Source organism: Myotis lucifugus, unplaced genomic scaffold, assembly GCF_000147115.1.
Source record: "Myotis lucifugus unplaced genomic scaffold, Myoluc2.0 scaffold_334, whole genome shotgun sequence".
Taxonomy (NCBI): Eukaryota; Metazoa; Chordata; class Mammalia; order Chiroptera; family Vespertilionidae; genus Myotis; species Myotis lucifugus.
The window spans coordinates 1024185-1040987 of record NW_005871382.1 but is presented as its reverse complement, the minus strand read 5'-3'; positions in this window follow the sequence as shown (position 1 = coordinate 1040987).

The following is a 16803-nucleotide window of genomic DNA, read 5'->3' as shown; positions in this document are numbered from 1 at the left end:
AATTTATTACATTTAATGAGAACTTTTCTCCAAGTTCTATTTGAATAATATTAACTTCAAATAGGAGTTATGAGCAGAGGTAATAAATACACACACACACCACATTCACACCCACACACACATGTTACTGTCATACTTGAATAAGGTTGTCTCATTTATATTGATCACATAAAGGGGCTGCTGAAGGGACGCGTGTTTGTCCATTTATTCTTAAGTTTGCAAGTTGATTTAGAGGTCAAATATACAAATCCTCAAGTACAAAAATGAGTAAGAGAATGAGTGACTGAATGGTTAAGCCCAGCTCCTCTTACTTGCCACTTATGGTTCTCTCATTTTCAAGATCATGATTATTTTTTTCTGAATTAACTTCCAATTTCCAATTTAAGGAAGTATCAATTTGAGGGAGTGATAAATTACATACATATATTGCCCATTCTAAACACTTACTTAACCCATTATGATAAAGTCCATTAAAACAGAAACCTGTCATATTATTAACATGATTTAGGAGCATTAAAGTGGAACCTGAATGTTACCACTCTTCAAAATATGTATTCTTCCATGGTCACTTAAGTAAAATGTCGAGTGAGGAAGTTGACTAAATTGCTTTAGTTTGACATATAAATGCTAATTAGAAGTCGCATATACAACACTTGTTTTTACCACAGTTCATATAGAGAGTATTCAAATTATATGTATGTGTATATAGACAGTTATCTACTTCTAAATAATATATATGTTATTGTACTTATTCAAAGTTATGTGAAATACATTTCAAGTTGCCACTTTTATATAGCAGGTGTCTAATATTACACAGTAATTGAGATCTATTGAATTAAGATTTTAAAAATCAAATAGCTGTTGTGAAATGCTGTCTTTCAACAGCAATTTTGGGTTATTCACTGAATAAATAAATAAATACTTTATTCAGAAACTTTTAAGTGGATCTTATATACTTGGCATGATGCTGGTTGCTAGGAAGACAAAGTTGGAAGACTGCCCTCAGACATCTATTGTCTAGTGGGGGACATAGACAAAGCAGCATGGACTGTGCTATGAAAGATTAAAGCACACAATGCCATTATGATACATAAGATAAAAACACCAATGTGTCAATCTTGGAGAACAAGTGGTAGCTAGGCCAAGAGATGTATATACATCAGGAATAAAAGAGCATTTATAAGAAAACCATAGAGGAACGAGAAATAAAGACTTTTCAGATAACTTAACTGCACACATTGTGTTTAACATGATCATAGGGCATAGGAAGGGTTGAAGGAGAACGAGTTACAAGTAACACAAGTAAAGAAAATAAATGGAATAAAGGAAGATATGGTAGAATGTGTGGCAGTAATCCTTCAAAGACTTGACCAAAAGCTGCTACTAAAGTGATATCACAAGGGATTCAGGAATGAATATGGGTGGTGAGATTTTAGGGCAGGTCTTGGAAACATATTAGATGTGATCTATGAAGGAGGGGATGCAGTTCAGGCTCAATGGAAGCTGAGTAGTGAAATTTCCACTGAGATTGGGATTGGGGTAGTGGTGCATTGTGTACAAAATAAATTGCAAAGTTTTAAAGGAGATTTTTTTCATAACTTAATATTTTCCAGATTCAATGAATATTTGTTTCATTCAATGGTAGGAAAATTGGTAACGAACTCAATTTTTTGATTAATGTTTTAAGATAGAAGTTAGACTTTTGCTTCTGAGGAATTGTACATTTTTAGCACATTAAGTTAGTATTAAAGCACAAAGAACTTTTTTTGAAATATTGATAACAATACACTAAGAGCTGAGATGCTTTAAAATATCTTATTGTATGCGGTGGAGATTGTATGAGTGTATGAGGGGCTGAAGTGGCCATTGAGACTGTCAAGTCCCCTTCACTCAGCTCTCATTACTCCTGAGTGCCAAGTAGTACATTGGATTGCTGAAATATAAATCTGCTTTGGACACGGGGTTGAATAAAATAACTGGCCCATACTCATATTTCAGTTTTCATAATGGCCTAATTGAATTGAACAATTTGTAATTCAATATATTATTCATCCACTTAACTACAATTAGATGACCCTGGGCCCTGGGTAGCCATGAACTAAATATCTGTATAATTAGAGTCATTGGCTTTGATGGAATAAATTGGGCTAAAGTATATTTCAAATAATTTTTCTCCATAATATTTATTTTTATTGAAATAAGTTTTAACAAAAACCATTCCCAAAATCATATTATTTAAATAGAAAAATTATGGTTTTTAGCTTAAAAATAGTTTCATTATTTTGGTCCTCACTAAGAATGACTACTAATTCAATGGGTGCATTAAGATTTCTGGTTTGACTAAATATTGCTTATATTGCAAAATTAAATCTATTTTGCTATCATTTGTTTTTACAATTTCTACAGAATAATGATCTGGAGGGGACAACAAAAATGATGCATACTTTGTTTTTAAATTTACCTTCATGCCAGCTAGCTAATTCGTATAGCTATATGACTATATAAGGCAGGAGAGGGTAAATTCAGGAAAACATATTTAGTTCCAAATCAACACAGACAAGGAATAAGTAAATTTGAGGTGGAAAATTTGGAAAGCCTTTATAGAGATGTTTACTTTTCTAGATCATCAGGGGAGAAACATTTATGGAAAGATGGCAGCAGATGATAAGTCTAGAATGAAAGGTTGAACCTACGTTGTGAAAAGCCTTGAACCCAATCCCAATCAACTAGATTTAATTCTGTTCATTTTATTAACGGTTGCAAATTCTTAAAGGTTTTTGAGCAATGGATACTATAAAAATGCATATGGATAAACAGAAACAACAAAGTGAAGAGCAAATAAGATTAACATATTAACTTGTTTTATATACCATACTTAATGTTTTTACTGCACTGAAGGATTTTCCCATTGTCCGCTTTCTTTTTGTAGGCTAGTTTCTTTTAATACATTTTTATTGATTTTAGAGAGGAAAGAAGAGAGAGAGAGAGAGAAATAGAAACATCAGTGATGAGAGAGAATCATTGATTGGCTGCCTCCTGCATGCTCCACACTGAGGATCGAGCCTGCAACCTGGGAATGTGTCCTGACCGGGAATGGAACTGTGACCTGCTGGTTCATAGGTTGACACTCAACCACTGAGCCATGCCGGTCGGGCAAGAACACTATTATATCATGCTTTAAACTAGGTATCTTAGCTTTTCATAGATCTAAGTTGGATAAGATGGTTTTGTGAAGTCCACGTTTCCTATATGTTACATAGATTTACTCCAGATGGCATGAAGGGGTCAGCAGTTGGACTGTTATAATTCATGAAATCAGTTCACATTAAGTCACTCTTGATCAATTAATGAATATTTAAAATTCGCAATTTGAACTATTATTATAGGTTGTTAAAATCATGGAGTCTCACACCAGACTCAGTACAAATCTTAGTTTTAAAACTTGCTACTAATGCAATTTAGGGCAAATAATTTAATCTAAGTCTTTATCTTGTAAAATATAGAGAATAGTATACATTTTATAGGATGGTTATGCGATCTTAATTTAATAGGCCAAGTACAACGCCTGGAATTAAGTCCTCGGTAGCTATTATAATTACTTTGGCATTCTAGAAATTCCAGTCCTAAAGAATTTGATTCTCCTGTAAAGATTATTGCTCTGATAATGAATTACCTGATTTTGATTCTATATCTCTAAGTATTCATTTATCTACTGGTATTTACTTATGCTATTTATCGATAGTACTAATTTAGGCATTTCCCTTTTACATCTATTAGAAGTCAGAGTCTCCTGAAACTACTTCTCTAGTAACTCACTGTTACATGATTTCTACCCTCACTTTCCATCAATATCATTTCTTTTGCTATATAAAATACCGCTAGAGGCCTGGCTTGAAAATAGGCGTAAGAAGATAATTCAAGACTTCTGGTATTTGAACTTCATTAGGCATTACCAATTCATCTAATCCTCTAAAACTGTTAAGTTTCTTTATCTGTTAACCAGCCTCACTACCAAGGATCTCATTTATTGTTTCATTCCACAATCATCCCCAAATCTGTCTTCATGATCCCAGTGTTTAAGAGTTCAAGTTTGCTAGACAAACTCTAGTTACTGAAAACCAGAAGGCCATGCTGACACATAACAACTAAAGATCAAAACACAGTATCATCAAATATGAGATGGTACTACATTTAGATTAATTTTAAAACAATAGTTTTAACCTGATTTATGTTGTCACAAAAGCACACCCAAAGAAGATAGGGTAGCTTTTATTGCATACAATTGACCACACGTAAGCTGACCAAGTTCCATGTGACAGTGTGTCCTTGCTCCTCCCAGATGATAACTGAGCTTGCCCTTTGGTAACCAGGGCCTGGCACAGCACGGAAGCCGATGCATAATTGTGCCATGTGGGAATTCGTTACTGTAGGTCAGGTCTTTTAACCGGCATGAGATAACCAATGTTTCACATGACATTGATGAAACAATCTAATATGTTAGTAAACATAAGCTGGCTTACATGGATAAATAGATAATTTCTGTTTAGTGTTTGAATAAAAAAAATAAGTCTTCAAATAGACTTTACAGTGCTATTTTGGGGGACATCAACAATGTCCAGGATTCCAAGTTGAAAGTACTTGAAATACTGGGGGACCTAGTATATTTTTCTTGCATGTCTATAATTCTAATGTCCCTAGTGATCTCTCCCTCACCACCTCATTAGGTTTTCTATTTCATCCTTCTTGACTGACGTTAGATATTGATTATACTATCTTCTCTTAATTCCCATTCTCTGAAGGTCACCAGCATAAACAATATACCTGAAATTGTCCTCCACCTATAGGAATGAAGATTTCTTAGGAAGAAAGGAGAGAGCTTGTCTTTCCCCCCAGAACCTATTGAATTTGGCATATGGCCAGCTCCACATTTACTAGACATGTGACACTTAGCAGCCCAGAGTGGGTGACTGAAGGGTCAGGCAGTCCGCCCTGACTTACACAGAGGCTTTCTCTGAAGGCGCGTAGAAGCCAAACCTATACCCAGTGAATGCAGAGGTCACAAAGATGAATGAGCGAGCCTGTGCACCTTCCTCTTCTGGTCTTGTTTTACATCAATTTATTCCTGGAACATAAAAAACAAAAACAAAAAAACACTGTTTCATGATATACAGGTATACCTTTATTGATTCTTTATATAAAAAAGGGAGTTAGAATAAAAAATCTACTACTTTTCTGGAATGTTTTAAATGTAATTTTACACATTTGTATAAATTATGAAGATTTCTGGGTTCTCTAAATTAATTTTGACACATCACAATAGCAACATTTGTTTTCTGGGATTCGACTGTCAGCTGTAAAATTTAGAAACAAAAATCTATAAATGAAAAAATCACTTCCTTCAGGCCTGCTGCTGATAGACTCAAAATGTGCCTGTGAGACAGAAGGGATTTGGCCATATGCCAGTGATAAGAATAGATGCTCTCCTTTCTTCCTCCAAACTCTAACTACAATTAGCCGTGTGTGTGTGTGTGTATGCGTGTGTGTGCGTGTGTGTGTGTATGTGTGTGCACGCGCACGCACGTGCGGGCACATGGAAGAAGAAAGAGGAGATATGAACAGATGTAGGAGTATGTACAGACAAGGAATGTCATATTTAGTTCTGAATTGGTGTGAATGAGGAAGGAAAGTAACAGAATCATAGATGATGAATAACAGCTCCTGGGAAATAGCTCCCTTTTCCCGCTCTGTTCAGAGCTCCTTTGCTTTTGGCCACATGGGGGTTTTTGTTTGGTGTTAAATAAATTTTGATTCCAGTGATCAGGCTGGTTTTAATGAAAGACACTCTAAACAGAATTAGGAGGCATTTCATGGACTGTTTCACTTGGAGCACACGGCACAGTCCCAGAACACTGCAATGCAGGGAGGATCACAATAACACGAGTCATAATTTCTTTGCTGTTGGAGGGTCTTGCCTTCAATTTGTAAAAAATCCACCACCTCAGGTAAGGTATGCTCCATAGCACCTACTGTGTGTGAAGACACATAGCACCTGTTGAATTTCCTAAAAGAAAACTAGATGGGGCTGCTAAGAAGCCAGCAGGTGAGCAAGCAGTAGGTTAGCTTGAAATTCAGGAAACTAAGTCTGCAAAGTTAAATTAATTTGTAACTCTTATGCCTGGGAAGAAATCAAAGAGAATACCCTATTGGAGTGGGCAGTATCCTTTCATTTCCAATCAGAAAACAAAAAGGGTTTGCGTTAGGAAAGCATATGAATCCAAAGCAAGTACTGGTTATTTTAAGGAAGATAGTTATTAAGCTGTGCAAACCAGTATTATGTTCTTGCTGACTCAGATGCCAACAGTCCTTAATTAAATTTCTCTCTGCCTCAGCTATTCTTTAGACTCAGCCATGTAAGTTTAGTAACGTGATTTAGGGACACGGCCCCATTAAGAGAAAGTCACTGCCATCGCAGGGTGTGCCTGCATTCCACAACTACTGTCTCAGAATATTATAGTTACCTTGCACTCTAACACATACCCCAGCTTGGATCATTTATACAGTCATCCTGTTCTCTTCCTATGAGGGAAGACAAAAATGTGTGGTCCCAAGGCATTTGGGAAACCTGTGAAAGCAAGGAGCCAGCTGTAGCCTCACAGACTCAATGAACTTGGCCAGTGTAATGTCCAATGGAAACTAGTTTTCAGGGATAAAAATGCCTCTAAACAGAACATGCCCTCTCTGCCTTCATGGTGTGCCTTCCTGGGGCCTCTTTAGGACATGGGCTGTGAAGACAGTGAATTTTTATTTCTGAGAATGTGAAGCGTGGGTAAATGTGCCAGGTAATATGACCTTAGATGTTTCTTAACTTTAATAATCTATTGCTCAAAGACAGGGATTGGACATACTAAAGTTTTGTATAAATGAAATAATGATGTTGATGATTTTGATGAGAAGGAGGGAGAGGAAGAAGGGGAGGAGGATGAAGTAAATTTAGTTTATCAATTTCTACTTGAAACATGTAAAACTCTCCCCTCATTGAAAGGAAATGGGCTTCGTGAATGTCTCCGAGGAAGAGCTAATTTGTTGAGACGTGTCTACATCAGTTCTCAGTGTGTGGTCCTACGGCATTTCTTGAGAAGATTTCAGATCTGTGAGGTGAAACTTACTTTCAAGATAATATTTCGTGTTTTTTTTTTCCTATGTTGACTTAAGAATGTCTTTGATGAAGCAGTAAAAAATATTAATTATATAAATGTCTCCATCCTTAAAAACACATCTTTTTATAGTCTGCATATCAAACATGAGGATATGAAGATACAATGGTTTTGAGGGAGAACACTTCTGTGGACATTTGAGTTTCAAGCTGAATTAGCTGCCTTATTCCCCCCACGGACACCATTTTTACTTGAGAGGCCAGTTCAACAGAAAAACTGGAGCTATGCAGACTAGGGTATTAGTCAAGACATTTTCTCAAAAATGAATGAAGTGGGCCAGTCAGTTCAAGGAAAATAGTATTAGCTGCCAAGGATGAATTCGAGCTTTTAGGCTAAATTAGAAATTTGGAAAACTGGTGTCCACTCCTAGGAACTTGACAGCTTCGCAACATTTCGAGGCCTTTTGATGGATTAGTGGTGATGGTAGCAGATGAGGTTTTGTGGTAGTGTATGATGCAATGTTTCAGCATTTGGAAGATCTGTCTAACTCAGTGTACCATTCCAAATTACTATTGATTGATGTGCCAAAATCATGCATGGGTAAAAGATGTTTTCAAAGTGCAAGAGAGACCAATGGGTTTTTATATAGTATAGCATAAAATGGTTATCAATATGGTGCCAGATTCCACATAAAAACAAACTTTCAAGAAATTAGGGAATTGAGTTTTGGTTTAGAGTTAAAGGATAAAATTTACCATTATCTGAAGACACTATTAAAATGTACTTCTCTTTTCCAACTGCATATCTGTTTGAAGTCAGTTATTTTTGTGTAATTCAACCAAATCAACATATCAGGGCAAAGTGCAGGAAGTAACACAATAATCTAGTTACTAGTATTTCCTATTAAACCACTCATTTAAATATTTTCAAAAGTGCAAGGTAGGGCAAAAGTCGGTTTATAGTTGTTCATGTGGAAAATAATACAATAATTAATAGATAATGTAAAGATAAACTCTGTGTTTGTGTACGCCCAGCTGTGAACCTACTTTTGTGCCACCCTGTGTAAAGTACTACCACTCTTCTCACTAATATGTTTTGTTTTGGAAAATAGAGGGTTTTTAAAAAATTATTATTGATTTTAGAGAGAGAGGATGGGAGAGAGAAAAAGGGGAAATATTTTCAGGTTTCTGCTCCCCACCAGGAATCAAACCTGCAACCTTTTTGGTATACAGGACGATGCTCCAACCAACTGAGCCCTCTGGCCAGAACAAGCCAGAACAAGGGTGTTTTTTTTCTTATATTCTTATTTTTGGCAAGGGGTAAATAAATATTTAATAAATAAATATTTTTAAAATATCTCATTTTTAATATGGCGAATATGTGTAGGTATAACCTGCATAAGCAAAAAAGTTTGGGGTCCTCAATCAATTTTAAGAGTACACATGGTTCCTGAGGTCAAACAGTTTGAGATCTACTTTCACATTATTCATTTTCCTACTGATTGCAGATCAGTCCTCTCTAACTCAGATAACAGAGTAAGCTGAAGTGGGCCAAATATTCCATTTAATGAGTTAGAAAGAAAGAAACTTTAAGGCCTCTTGAGGCCTTGACTCCAGAATTCAGAGTGTTATTCCCACCACCACCTATTGGTCAAAGCAAGATCCAGGGCCAGGCCAGATCCAAATCATGAGACAGACCTTTGGCTCTGGAATGGAGGACTCGAACAATCTGTGATTACAGTTAATCTATCGCCATGTTGTGAATCATCTGAGCTGTTTCCTATTGAAAACATTTCTATTAGCTTTTTTTTTTCCTGAAAACTTTCATAGTTTATTAGATTAGAGAAATATCTTTGGAGAAGTGAAACCAAATTTCTCTGCCAAAAGGTAACATTTTCTTCTAACACCACACACAAGAATAAATACAAAATGTATAAAAGGCTTAAATGTTAGACGTGAAATCATAAAAATCCTAAAAGAAAACATAGGCAGTCAAATCTCAGACATTTCCAGTAGCAATATTTTTTCTGATATACCTCCTTAGACAAGGAAAACAAAAGAAAAAATAAACAAACGGGACTTCATCAAACTAAAAAGGTTTTGCACAGCTAAGGAAACCATCAACTGAATAAAAAGACAACCCACTGAATGGGAGACCATATCCGCCAATAATACATCTGATAAGGAGTGAATACCCAAGATTTATAAAGAGCTTATGTAGTAGAAGGTGCATTGGGTGAAGTGGAAGGGTGCAGGAGCACTTTATTTATTTAGAGTCTCAGTCTCTGTAAAGTTGTTAAAAATTAAAAATTAAAAATAAACACAAGGCTTAGAAAGAGCCAAACATCTATATATATAAAACCCTAAGCCACTGAATGACCCGTCTACTGGTCGCTATGATGTGCACTGACCACCCGGTGACCGGTCTACTGGTCGCTATGATGTGCACTGACCACCCGGGGGCAGATGCTCAGCACAGGAGCTGCCCCCGGTGGTCAGTGGGCTCCCATAGCCAACCTCCTGTGGCTGGCCAACCTCCTGTGGTCCATCATGAGGGACCCTACCTGTGCATGATTTCGTGCACCAGGCCTCTAGTATTATTATGAAAAACAAACTTTAGTGTAACTTCCTTTGAGAAGACAGCAGATATTTTCTCATACCTTCTGTATTCTAATTCTCTGCACCTGTGTGTTATTTAACATAATTCTAACATGTTTGCTTATCCTATTTCCCAATCCACAGAAGCAATAAACAAAGCAGAAGGAAGTGGAAGAGATATTAGAGGCAGGCAAACTGCATCTCTGGAAAGTTTGGAGCCATAACATTTAGCACAGTCATTGATAATATTGTCTTGTTCTCTAATAATGACAAAGCAACAAGGCCTGTGGCCCAGAGGAGTGCCTTGTAGTCTCATGATTTTCCCTTTGTCTTATACCATGAGGTCATCAACAGCTAAGAGTATTTTAATATCATAATTCTAGAAACTAAGGACCGAAAAACTCTTTCAGGAATTCATTTCATAAGTTTTATTGGCATCTGTCCATTGTTCGGTCCTTCATTTCCATCACGGTGTCTTGCTAGGAACAAAAATGATCGAGCTACATTATTTACCTTTGCAATGTTTTTCATAAAATATATGATCCTGTGGCCCAGCTGGCAAGCGTCAACCTATGAACCAGGAGGTCATTGTTTGATTCCAGGACACATGCCCTGGTTGAGGGCTTGATCCCCAGTGTGGGGTGTGTAGGAGGCAGCCAATCAATGACTCTCTCATCATTGATGTTTCTGTCTCTCTCTCTCTCTCTCTCACTCTCCCTTTCTCTCTGAAATAAATAACAATATGTTTGTTTGTTTTTTAAATGTGACCCTGTGTTTTCCCTCCACAGACCCAGGATTGCATAGGCAGCTTTATTTCCTGCAAAGACCCTTCAATGTGGTAGCCATCGAAGGAAAGGACGCTGTCCTGGAGTGCTGTGTGTCCGGCTATCCTCCCCCGAGCTTCACCTGGTTACGAGGAGAGGAAGTCGTCCAACTCCGGTATTGTAAAGTTAGGACTTCTGTGAAGTATATGCTAATGTTTATCTTGCTCTAGCTTGATATAGATACCTAAAAATATTAGGGTCTTTTAAAAAAATACATTTTATTGATTTTTTTACAGAGAGAAAGGGAGAGGGATAGAGAGTTAGAAACATCGATGAGAGAGAAACATCGATCAGCTGCCTCCTGCACACCCCCTACTGGGAATGTGCCCGCAACCAAGGTACATGCCCTTGACCGGAATCGAACCTGGGACCCCTCAGTCCGCAGGCTGACACTCTATCCACTGAGCCAAACCAGTTAGGGCAGGGTCTTTGATAATAATTGAATATTTTTCCACATTCCTTGACATACAGTATCTGAAAGACATTTACCCACTTAGATAAAGGGCAAGGAATAGTCAAAATTCATGAGATCAATTCTAAAAGGAAATTTTTAAAGCCAGATTGTCATTGAGATAATTCTCCCCCAAGAGTCTTCAGCAAAGATACTCAGAAGGTCTCATCCTAAGGAAGCATATAGAGAGTGAAATATTTCTTAAGAAACCAACATTTCTTGAATTAAAAATATTACATTCAAATATAGTAGGTTTCTGTAACTTGTGTTAGCTCCAATGATCTCTCTCACTATCTTCTCTACAGCGAATATTTCAGATAAGGCAGTAAAAGGCCTTGGCCAGGTTTGAATCACTGGACATTAATATTAAGGCATAGTTAGAAAGTAAACTCTTAAATAGAATGGAACACTTAGTCTGAAACATTTTGATTGAATGATTTCACTTAAGAAATTAATTTCATTGATTTTGAGGTTTGGCGTGCTCCTTTTCAACACATTTATTTTCTATGGTTTGATAGATGCAGAGACAATAAGTTAATCTGTAAATGTCATTTACTTTAAATCCTATATAAAGGAAGGCTAATATGCAAATTGTCTCTCTACCAGGAGTTGGGGGGGGGGTTGGGCCGGTAGGCCAACCTCCCGTGGCCCCTCCCCCCGGCTGGCCATGTCCTCTATTGCCCCCACCCCACCCCAATCACAGAGGGCTGGCCGGACCCCCCCTGTGCATGGATTCATGCACCGGGCCTCTAGTATTTAATAAATGGTATGGTATCACAATACAGTGGGGCCTTGACTTACGAGTTTAATTCGTTCCATGATGGAGCTCGTAACTCAAATTACTCGTATGTCAAATCAACAGTGAACGAGTGAGACAGGTGATGCTGGGCTGATGTTGTGGCATTCACTGTGACGTTCGCTGAGCCAACTAGTGGTGGGGTATCTGAAGCTGGCTCGTAACCAGAATTTTAGCTCACAACTCAAAGCAAAAAATTGGCCGAGAGACGGCTCCTATCTCGAAAAAACTCGTTAGTTGGGACACTCGTAAGTCAAGGCCCCACTGTACTTCTGAGAATATGAAAGCATGCAGAAACCCTTCCCATCTGCAGAGTATCACAATGTGTTCCCTGAGCATAGCCGGGCATTGCTGGCGCAGTGTGAAAGGGCCTTGTACAAAGGCTGCTAAGTAGGATGGAGGCCACAGGACATTGACCTCCGAGGTGGGGAACAACTTCTCAGGACCGGGCAGCTTTCAAATCCAAAATGAAAGAACTGGCCCAGATTATCTATACATTCTTCGCAGCACTAACATTAGTGCCAAGTTTAATCTACTTCAGTTCTTCAATCACTGCCCACGGCCTTCCAATGGGAGTGGTTTACCTTGAAGGAATTTCTCACCAATAACTGCCATACCATCAAGCCCCTATGATACGGAATTTCCTTTCAGTTTTATAATTTGAATTCTCGTGGAGTTCATTTAAACCTTTGAGTACCTTGTTGATAGATGGGTTTGTTTGTTAACGCTCTAATTTCATATGCTTATGTCTTACAGGTCCAAAAAGTATTCACTATTGGGTGGAAGCAACTTGCTTATCTCCAATGTGACAGATGATGACAGTGGAACTTACACCTGCGTTGTCACATATAAAAATGAGAATATCAGTGCTTCTGCAGAGCTTACCGTCCTGGGTAAGTTAATGGCTTTAAATGAGTTTACATGGTATCCTTCAAAATATATCACCATGACGCTTCAACTGCTTATTGCCGAATTGCTTCCTATTTTTTTTTTAGTGGAAAATTGCCCTCTCAATACTCCACTTGCAGCCTTGCTCTGCTTTGATTAATTGCATAGGGGTTAAATGCAGTGTTTGAATACTTGCTCATTGATTAAAATCCAGATTCATCACACTGTAGTCTATTTATTTCAGTGATACAACTGAAAACTACCAAAATTATTATTTAACAAATGTGTTAAAGAAATAAATGCGATATTCCAAAATATATTATCTGGGGAAAATAAATGAAGTGAATGAGATAAATTGCATGACAAATATGAACCTCAATAGAAAAGTCAGTTGTCATTTGAGATGACAGGGTATCTGAGAGTAAGTTCAGATGTGTTGCTGAAATTGCTTTGTTAAGATGGAAGGACTGTAGATGTTATCTTGAAAGTGAATCATTAAAATCAAATACATCTAAAGAAAACTTGCATGGCAAGAATCTAATTTAAAGAAATTTAAGGACCACAGATGGGTTCATATTATTCCAAGAGGAAGGGTCACTGGCTATCATTGCAAATTAATAATTCTTATGTATGGTAGGTACTCAAATGGGATGCATATTTTATCTCTACTCCAGATTGTTTTTAGGCCAGTTTCTTTGAATTATGTAGTTTGGAGAAAGTACATTAACATTTGAATTTCAATTGATTTTTCCTGTAACAACAAAAAATTGTCTACCAGTCTTCGAATTAGTTTTCCTCTGGAGTAAATCTTCTTACCTTTTAAAGAGCCCAGGAAAAATCATAGGCTCTTGAAAATTTATTCAGTAAAACGGAAAAGATTCGATGCACTGATTATATCTGCTAGCACATATCATAATATCATTATGCTATCCATTCTGCTTTGTGGGCTTAAAGTTTATTTTTAAAATGTTTTAATCTGTATTTAGGGTAATAATGCATATGATGGATGAGGCAATGGACTTGTTTATTCCTTGATCAAACCATAAATATTAAACTAAGAATAGGCAAAGGACTTTCATTCTTTGGTTTTGGAGGTAATGTTATTCTAACTTAAATGTCATCTGTCTTTAAAATGACAACAATTTCATTTATTCTTATACTAGAGGCCTGGTGCATGAAAGTCGTGCAAGGGGCTTGGCCCTCGCAGCCCTGGCTTCAACCGGAGGTCGTCCAGTCTAATTAGCATAATATGCTTTTATTATTATAGATGGAAGTTTTTGGTGAAGCAAAAAATTTTACATTTGTAACATCAAAGTACAGTAACATAGAATGGCTACCGTAGAAATTATCTTGTAAGGTGTATTACAGATCATAAGGCAAATACAGTTATGGGATGCAATATAATTCATAATGATCATAGGTAAGCCTCTAATTGCAAATGCATGAAGTCAAATTATATATCAAATGAATGCACAGTATTTAAATATGTAATGCCTCATTGGTATCTAAGACAAATATGTAAATTCTGATTTCTGAGACTACAGAATTAGCCTAGAAATATCTGTACATATGTAAATATCTGCACACATATTGACATTCATGCACATTCCTCTGTGTGTTCCTATGCATGTTTGTGTCCTTCAGTTCTTTATTATTGAGAATTATCTTGTTTGCAAGTTTAACTTAACAAAAACAGACACTGAGATGATCATTTTTATAAGTATATCTTAGTTATTTATTTGCTTATAACTTAAAGAAAAGTATAGCAGAAACAGTTATACTCTCACTAGCAGTGCAAGAATTTGCCTGTCGCCCAGGCCAGCCTGGCTCAGTGGTTGAGCATCAACCTATGAACCAAGAGATCATGATTTGATTCCTGGTCAGGGCACATGCCTAGGTTGCAGGCTCAATCCCCAGTGTGGGACATGCAGGTGGCAGCTGATGAATGATTCTCTCTCATCATTGATATTTCTATCTCTCTCTCCCTCTCTCTTCCACTCTGAAATTGATAAAAGTATATTTTAAAAAAGAATTTGCCTGTCATCATGAGTACATTCTTTCCTAGCCCCCAATATTTGCTTATTTAACATTTTTATAAAATTAAGTCTTCTTTTTCTAGTTTGCATCTCTATTACATTCAGGTTTCATTTTATAGTTTTAATGTCATTTTTTCACCTTTTTACTTTTATGGAAATAGTTATCTTCATTTTGTTGATTTGTAGGCGCTCTTTCTATAGGAAGAACAGTAACTATGCTGTGTATGCTCCATGTGTGTATTTTTGTCATTTTTTTCAAATTTAAAAAATAATTATATTTTATATATGGTACCAAGTCTTTTTTTTTAATGGCTGCTGGCTTTGTGGGCTTTAGACTTGCATTTTTGTTCTAAATGGATCACCTTATTTCCAAAAGTCTAGATGTGATTATGCATTGAATGTGTAAATTAGAAGCAGTACTAATTTTTAAAAATAGATGGAACTGTGTTTATATCTTGGGTGTTTTGGTTGTGGGTTTTTTTTGGGGGGGAGGGGGGTTGAATCTTCCTAATAACTGGGTATACATTTTAAAGATTTCCCTACAACCCTCGTATAATTTATAACTATTGTAGAAGGCATAATTTAATTCAGGAGGTGGTTATAATGCTGTTTTAACTGTTCTACTCAGGCTTTAAAATAAGTATCAATATAATAAATTTTTTGATATATTCTTTGACTATTCTGATATAAAGTTCATCTTGCAGGGCTGAATTTATTTGGAAAATAGAACTTAATACTCTTTTAAGTGGAAGATGAAAAATAACATGAAAATAACCATTTATGTTAATGATTATGACCTATTGGAAATTGGAATATCCATCAATATGTTATTGGTGAACAAGTTTTGAGTACATGCACCCCATAGGTTCTGGGAAGGCTAACAAAGGTTTGAAGTCTGGCTTAAATGGGATTTTAGTACCACCACAAATGTATACAATCAGTTGCTCTAATGCCTTATGACTAAGATTTTTTCATAATGTAAACTTGGAATCAGTGAAGATATGAGGAGTTGATAGTCTCTATTCTCATAAAAGAGCATAAAGCCGGCAGGCGGGTTGTGGGTGCGGGGGAGAAGGAGGGGTCCTAGAGAGGATGCAGAGCCAGGCTCTCTGATATGGTTCTAGCTCCTGTTTCATTTGAATCACTACTGCCATAATGAGCTACAGAGCAGTAGTCTGTCCATTTTTATTTGTAAAAAGTCCACTTTATGACTGAAGAATTATAATTACCATTTCTGAAAATATATTCATTTTTCCCTATATCTACTCACCTCCATCATCATGCAAACATTCATACGCACAGCAAGATTTGCCACTGCCTTAGGTCTAGATTGATTCCTTGTCTGAATCGATGCATACATGCATGCGTTAAAAATGTATTTGATCTTGAACCAATAAAGTGCCCAACCTTGGATAATTCCTGTGCACTGTTCATGCACTCACACACAAGAAGGTAGGTGGAAAGGTCACTTTTCAGTAGAAGCCATTAGGTCTGACATCCATGAGAAAATGAAAACATTTTTTGACTTTCCAGAAAGGGTTCTGGAATTTATTTTAAAGAGGTCCACAGCAATTTATTCAATATACTGTTGAAAGTTTACCTTTGGCCCTAGCCGGTTTGGCTCAGTGAATAGAGCATCGGCCTGTGGACTGAAGGGTCCTGGGGTAGATTCTGGTGAGGGTCAATGCCCAGATTGTGGGCTCCATCCCCAGTAGTGGGTATGCAGGAGGCAGCAGATCGATGATTCTCTCTCATCTCAATGATTCTCTCTCATCATTGATGTTTTTATTTTCCCCTCTCCCTTCCTCTCTGAAATCAATAAAAATAAAAAATTAAAGGAAAAAAGTTTATCTTCGTGTGTAGGTTTCCTCAATGATTTTCCTCATCAACTTTCTAGAGAAATGTTGGCTCTAATTGGCACAAACTGGTCAGTAGGAGGCAAATACGTCTGATGGGTCGGACCTTTGAACATAATTAAAGACTTGAAGCCACATCTAAGAGTTCCCCATATGTTTCATGGCGTGAGGGGCCGAATCACGTCACATGGTGGTTGAGTT